Consider the following 7,718-nt stretch of genomic DNA (forward strand, 5'->3'; position numbering starts at 1 on the left):
GACGGGGAGGGAGGGGCGCGCCGAGAGGAGGGGAGCCGAGCAGCAGGGCCTGGGGCACCGCACGGAGCCTGCGCCGAGCGAGAGACCCTTCCTCATCCTCTGGGTCTACAGAGCAGGCATCATTAATCCAATTTACCAGATGGGGAAACTGAGGCCCGAGGCAGAGGCCACACTGGAGGTGGCCCAGGATACTCTACAGACTAGCCTCCTCCTGGTTTGGTGGGAGAAGACTGGAGCAGGACTTAGAGACTGGGCTAGGCTTTGGGCTGCAAGGACGATGGAAGGTGAGATTTTGGCTGGGACGAATGTCCAGGCTGAGTGCCTTGAGGGAGAGGGGCTGAGGGAAGAGAAGGATAAATGGGACAATGTTACCAGTAAAAGAAGAGTTTAAAATGTCCTAGTTTTTCTCGCTCACTTCCAAGACTGAAAATGCCCACAAAGCATAGGAAGGAAGGAGGAAGACAAAGCCTGCAGATGTCTGCAGCCTGCATCCCTCTGGGGAGCTGGTGAAGGAGGAGGAGGGTCCTTGGGGCAGAATTGAATTTTCTGTTGAAAAAGGTTGAGAAGGACTGTGGGAGGGCTCAAAGGTTCTCTGCATGGAGAGGGACAAGGACACCCTGCCCAGCTGAGGCCAGGGCCTCAGGGTTGGCCACCTGCTTGAAAAGCAGGCTTATGGGGAGGGCACATGACAGGATAAGGGTAGGAAGAGCCTGGGTGTAGCAAGAGGGCTTCTGGCCGCTCAGGCTCAGTGGGATTATTCAAATTCCCATTGCAAAGACATGCTCCAGCAAAACCAAGTAAGATTTCCTTGGTGAAAACCTACTTGTAACTGTATGCTTTATTTTCTTTTCTCCTTTTCTTGTCTCATTTCCCACTCCTCACCCTGCTTCTCTGAATTATCTCCTAAATAAACTAATCACACCAAAATCCTTGTCTCAGAATCTGCTTTTGAGGAAACCCAAACTAAGACAATACACAATAACTGTGAGCTTGACATTGTGTTAAGTGTTCTTCTCATCCATTGCCCTATTTAATTTTCTTAACACTTCCCCCCAAGTAGGTACCATTAAGCTAATTTTTCAAATGAATAAAAAGTTTAGTCGGGGATAGGATTCAAACACAGTTCTCTCTAGCTCCAAAACCCATTTCTTTTTCTTTCTTTCTTTTAAATTTTTCTTTAGTTACAGATGGACACAATATCTTTATTTTATTTATTTTTTAATATGGTGCTGAGGATCAAACCCAGTGCCTCACACATGCTAGGCAAGCGCTCTACCACCGAGCTACAACCCTAGCCCTCCAAAACCCATTTTTTAATCACTAGGCTCTGCAGCCTCCCTTCTCTGATCCTCTCTGGGCCTTATTTTTTCATCTGTAAAACAAGGAATGACTTCTTGAAGGGAAGCAGTGAACCCAGTTTCTCTTGCAGCTAAGCATGGTCTTTTTTTTATTTATTTATTTTGGAATTGGGATTGAACCCAGGGGCACTTGACCACTGAGCCACATCCTCAGCTGTTTTTATTTTTTTATTTTGAGACAGGGTGTTGCTAAGTTGCTTAGGACCTCATTAAATTACTGAGGTTGACTCCTGTCTCAGCCTTTTGAGTCACTCGGATTACAGGCCTGCACCACCACACCTGGCAGAGAAAGTGCTTTTAAAGGGAACAACTCAGTTGGGAGACCCACTCTTTTTGCCCTCACTTCTCTTTTCCCTCTTTCTGGAATGTGGATATGAAGGCTGAAGCTCCATTTTCCACCTTGGGTCAGGAGACAACAATGAAGTCTTCTAATGCACAGTGCTAGGTAGGTGCTCTTGAAGAAGCTGAGATGAACAAGCCCCAGACCTTGCCCTTTGGAGCTGATCATTTAGTGAAGGCACTAGGGTTGGGCTGGGGTTGTGGCTCAGTGGTAGAGCACTCACCTAGCAGGTGCGAGGCCCTGGGTTTGCTCCACAGCACTGTTATAACTTTAAAATAATTTTTTTTTAAAGGCAGTAGGATGTGGACATAAAGAACATATGGTGGGGGCTGGGGATGTGGCTCAAGCGGTAGCGCAGTCGCCTGGCATGCGTGCGGCCCGGGTTCGATCCTCAGCACCACATAAAAACAAAGATGTTGTGTCTGCCGAAATCTAAAATAAATAAATAAATAAATAAATATTAGAAATTTCTAAAAAAAAAAAAAAAAAAGAACATATGGTGGCGCATACCTGTAATCCTAGTGGCTCTGGAGCCTGAGGCAGGAGGATCACAGGTTCAAAGCCAGCACTCAACAACTTAGTGAGTCCCTGAGCAACTCTGTGAGACTGTGAGACCCTGTCTCTACATAAAATTTTAAAAGGGCTGGGGAGGGCTGGGGTTGTAGCTCAGTGGTAGAGCGCTTGCCTTGCACATGTGAGGCACTGGGTTTGATCGCTGCCAGCACCACATAAAAATAAATAAACTAAAGACATGCTGTCCATCTACAACTACAAAAAAAAAAAAAAAAAAAAGTGTGGCTCAGTGGTTAAGTGCCCTTGGGTTCAATCTCTGGTACAAAAAAAAAAGCAAATAAAAAAACTGAAATATCTGAAAAAGGCATCAGTGCCAGTAGCAGTAAGCCACAAAATACCAGGAGAGCTCAAAGAGGGAGCAGTTTCAGCTGGGGGAGATCAGGGAAAGTGGCAAAAATAGGCTATTTCTAAGTAATGAGTAGGGTTTTGACATGAGGAGATGGGGGTGGAGATGGAAGAGTGAGCGGGGTATAAGGTCCAATTAAAGGTAAGAATATGAAGAGAAATGCGGAGATGGCATAGACAGGGACTTGGGGAGGGGCACTGTTCATGGCTCATTTCCCAAGAGAAGGGTTTGTGAAGGGAAGTTATGGCAGAGAAGATGTGTGGAGTTTCAAAGCAAGCTAAAGAGCTTTTATCTTGCAGCAGAGAGAAAGCGATGCTCAGAGCTGTATTTTCATATTACTCTAGTTGCAGATTAAAAGAAGACTGAAGAAGAGAGGAGAAGAAGGCAGATTAAGGAGAAGACAATAAAAAATGTCCAAACGAATCTGGACTCTGCAGGGACAGTCACAAAGAAAAAGAAGGGAAGAGACACGGGAGACTAAGAGATTTGGAGACTGTGACTGCACAAGCTCACAATTTAATTAGCCTCCTGGTTTGCCAGAGGATTACAGGGGAATTAGCAGAGCTCAGAGTCTAGGGACCTTGCTGAGAGTTGAGGGGAAGTTAATGAGAAAGACAACAACATGCCCCAGGGAGAAACGAAAGAGGAGGAATCTTTAGTCAAGCAGAGAAGCCAGCGGGAGAAACAGATGTCCAGGCAGAGTCTGCCTTCCCCAGAGATTCCAATCCTCCAGGAGAGCAGACGTTTTAGGCACCTGGGTCAGGCTCTTGGTCCCATTGCCCCAGGTTCTGATCCCACTGGGCTCCTTATAAATGACCCAGGAGCGGAAGAGCTGGAAATGGCTGTGAAGATCAAATTCCCAACTCTCCGTGGGCCCTTTTCTCAGCAGGGGTTAGAGGTCCTGACACCAGCCCTTCTAGAAGGCAAGGCTGAAATGAATCCTTCCAGTCCCTTCTGCAGCTGGATGGGGAGGTGACCTAGTCATGACTGCATGTGGCCAATTTAATCTTCCAAAGATTGTAATAGTATCTCCCATTCCTCCTTGCTCTTCTTACAGTGTGACCTTGCCATTCCCCATAAAGGTTAGGTTAGGTCATCACTTCTTTTGCCTGGATCTCTCTCCACACAGAAAATCCAGACCACACGGAAAGGCCCTGTGGAGATAGATGTTGAGGTCAACAACACCAGTTAAATAATTTGCAAGTTCGGTTCAAAATGAAATTATGGGGATTCTTGTTCAAAAACTCAGAAGGAGGCAACACAGCATTAAATCAATCATGGTAGCTGGTGAGTAGAGTGTTCCCAGCATGTGTGAGGCCCTGGGTTAGATTCCCAGAACTAATTTCAAAAATGCAGTGCTGGGGGTGAAACCCAGGGCTTCTTGCATGCTAGGCAAGCATTCTACCACTGAACCACACCTGCAGCCCCATGGGGCCTGAGATGCCCAGTACATCTGTACAAGTTGCATGACCATGACGCTGGGCCTGGCTCCAGCTGAGTCCCAGCATCATTGCCAGCAATGTGAAGGAAGAAGACTTCTCGAACGTGGAGAGCTCTGCGACAGCCATTGCCTTCTGATTCTGATGGGTGGGGTGGCAGTGGAGGGCTTGAATTACTTTGCCCATGTTTAGTCCAGGGAAGTCCCTGCCGGCAGGAGGAGTACTGAGTGAGGGGCAGAGCTTGGCATGGAAAGTAATACATAATCCAGTTGAGTAATCTCTGGAGCAGGAGAGGAGGGGACAGGGAGAGGACAGGAAGAGCATGAAATATATCTGGTAGTTTCTCATTGTCTCCTCAGATTTTCACTTTTATTTTTTTTCACTTTTATTTTTTGCAGTGCTGGGGATTGAGCCCAGGACCTCACACATGCCTGGCAAGTGCTCTATCACTGAGCCACATCATTTAGCCCATACTCAGATTTTTAAGGAATATCTATAAATAAAACCACAGGTAAAGTGCAATGAGAAATAGGAAAGGAAATTCATCCTGAGTGGAGGGCGAGAAAGAGGAGCTACCTAAAGAAAGTTGTGAATGCTGTGCTGGACTTTGTCAGGCACAATAGAAGGACCAGGGGCAGGTGTCCTTAGGGAGGTAATACAGAATTTTGGTTAAGAGCTGAGGCTGCCATTGGAGTGCTCTGGTTTGAATCCCAGCTTCGTCATTAATTGCATGATTTCAGTTTCCTCACATGTAAAACAGAGATAATTAAAGGATCCATGCCTCATGGGTTTGTTACAAGTGTTCATAGACATAATTGATGTATGTGTTGGTTACTATTACTGTTTGGTATGCTTGAAAAATGTGTAGGACTGAGGATGTATGTAGCTCAGTGGTAGAGCAGTTGTCTAGCATGTGAGTTCTTCAGTTCTATCCCAGTAACACACATACACACACATTCATACATACACACAAATGAATATAACGAGCTGTGTGATATTAATCTATAATGAAATAATCATTATTATAATGAAATATTTGAGATAAGCACACTTTATTTAAAAAAGAGGCTTATTTAAAATAACTTTCATTGATTTATTTTATTTATTTTCATGGGGTGCTGAGAATCAAACCCAGTACCTCAAACATGCTAGATGAGCTACAACCACTGAGATACAACCCCACCCAAGAGGCTTATTTTAGCTCATAGTTTAGCTAAAGGGTATGTGATATCAGCATCAGGTCAGCTCTGGTGAAGACCTCATGGTACAGGGTATCACAATGGTGGGAGTAAGTGATCACATCAGAAATAGGAAGCCAGAGAGTCATTCAGGGGTCCAGCTCTTTCATTATAACTTGTTTTCTCAAGAGCCACCTGTGAGAACTACCTTAATCCCTTTCAAGAAAATATTTATTTTTCTCTGTACAATTTTTTTTCTTGTGGTAATGGAGTTCAAACCCAGGACCTTATGCATGCTAGGCAAGAACTCTGAGTGGTAACTGAGCTACATCCTCAGCCCCTTTCTTAAAAATTTCATTTTGAGACATAGTTTTGCTAAGTTGCTGAGGCTGGGCTTGAACTTGCCATCCTCCTGCTTCAGCCTTCCAAGTAGCTGGAATTACAGGTGTTTGCCACTGTGCCTGGCTCTGTGTAACTTTTTATATTTCCCAGACTTTGAACTTTGAATGTGTATTTATCACTTTCATTTGAAAATTAATTTAAGTATCAATAAAAACTATAATTCATTCAAATGTATCAAAAGAAGTGGATCAATCGAACAGAAAATAAAATATAGTATCAGATCCAAATACATACTGGAATTAGTAAAAGTCAGAGAGGAATAAAGATAAATGACTTAATAGATTATATAGGGACAATGAAATAGCCATCTGGAAAAAAACAAAGTTGGATCCATACATCACACCTTATCCAAAACAAATTCTGAAGAGATGGATCAAATATTTAATATAAAAATGAAACAACAACAACAGAACACCAAAAGAAATCAGGCAATTTAAAAAGCATTTTAGAATACGCATGCCTGCAATCCCAGCAACTCAAGGCTGAGGCAGAAGCATTACAAGTTCAAGACCTGCCTCAGCAGCTTGGCAAGACCCTCAGAAACTAAGTGAGACACCATCTCAAAATAAAACAAATAAAAGGGCTGTGGATGTAGCTCAGAGGTAGATCACCCCTGAATTCTATCCCTGGTACTCAAAACATATATAAAATAAAATAAATATATAAATAAAATAAGAAAGGATCTTAAATTATGACATAAAACAGAAATCATAAAAAATTAATGGATTAATTTAACTACTACTTAAAAGGAGAATATATTTACATGATAAAATTGCCAGAAATAGCTGGGTGTTGTGGCGCATGCCTGTAATCTCAGAGGCTCAGTAGGCTGAGGCAGGAGGATCATGAGTTCAAAGCCATCCTCAGCAAAAGCGAGGCACTAAGCAACTCAGTGAGACCCTGTCTGTAAATAAAATAGAAAAAATAGGGTTGGGGATGTGGTTTAGTGGCTGGGTGCCTTTGAATTCAATCCCCAGCACCGCCCCCAGAAAAAAATTGCCAGAAACAAATAGAAGACAAACTACAACATGGAAAATATATCTGTAACTCATACCACAAACTGCAAATTTTTTTTAATATATAAAGAGCTCTAACTAAAAAAGACAACTCAATAGAAAAATGGTACAAGATACATTTAATTAAAAAAAAAAAAAGAGGGTCTGGGGTTGTGGCTCAGCAGTAGAGGACTCACCTACCACATGCGAGGCGCTGGGTTTGATCATCAGCACCACACACAAATAAATAAATAAAGGTTTAAAAAAGAAGAAGAAAATAACTGTCAGAATAAGAAAATTACAATATTATCATTATTATTATTTTTTCACCTCACCAATTTTCAAAGATGAGTAAGATTTATAACACATTCTACTGGTGAGGATGCACAGAAACAGTCATTAGTGGTTAACTGACGCGATTGGGCAATTGTACGACACCTATTGAATTGAAAAATGTGTATGTCCTTCAATTTAGTGATTCAAAGATGTCCTTCAGATACATGCCCATGTGTTTAAAATTACATGTTACTAATTTTAGCATTGCTTTTAATAGCAACTGTTTGTAATAGCAAAAAGACATGTCATTCATTGCAGCATTGTCTGTAATAGTAAAATACTGAAAACAGCCTTTGCATCTAGCCATAGAGGGCCAATTATATAAATTATGATACATATATACAATAGCATATTATGCATCTTTTATAAAAGCATGAAGAATCACTTTATACCCTGAAATGAGATAATCTCTAAGAAACACTGTTAGGTGGAAAAAATACCAAGGTGTATAATATGCAAGCATTTATATGAACAAGAAAAATGCTCATATGTATAGATTCCTCTAGAAGGATCTACTAGAAACTGTTAACAGCAGTTGCCTCTTGGGAAGGGGAGTGATTATGGAAGACTTATTTTCACTGTTTTCCCCCTTTATACTCAAAATAAAAAGGGGTGGGGAGAAGCACTATCTGTTAAAACAGCTGCTCTGTTCCTAGGGTTTCTATTCAACCTGAAGTCATTTTTGCATGCAACACTGTCAAGCCAAATTTCTTTCATCCTGGGCTTGTGCAGCTGATTTTAAAAAAAATCT

This window comes from Marmota marmota, unplaced genomic scaffold, assembly GCF_001458135.2.
Source record: "Marmota marmota marmota unplaced genomic scaffold, marMar, whole genome shotgun sequence".
Classification (NCBI taxonomy): Eukaryota; Metazoa; Chordata; class Mammalia; order Rodentia; family Sciuridae; genus Marmota; species Marmota marmota.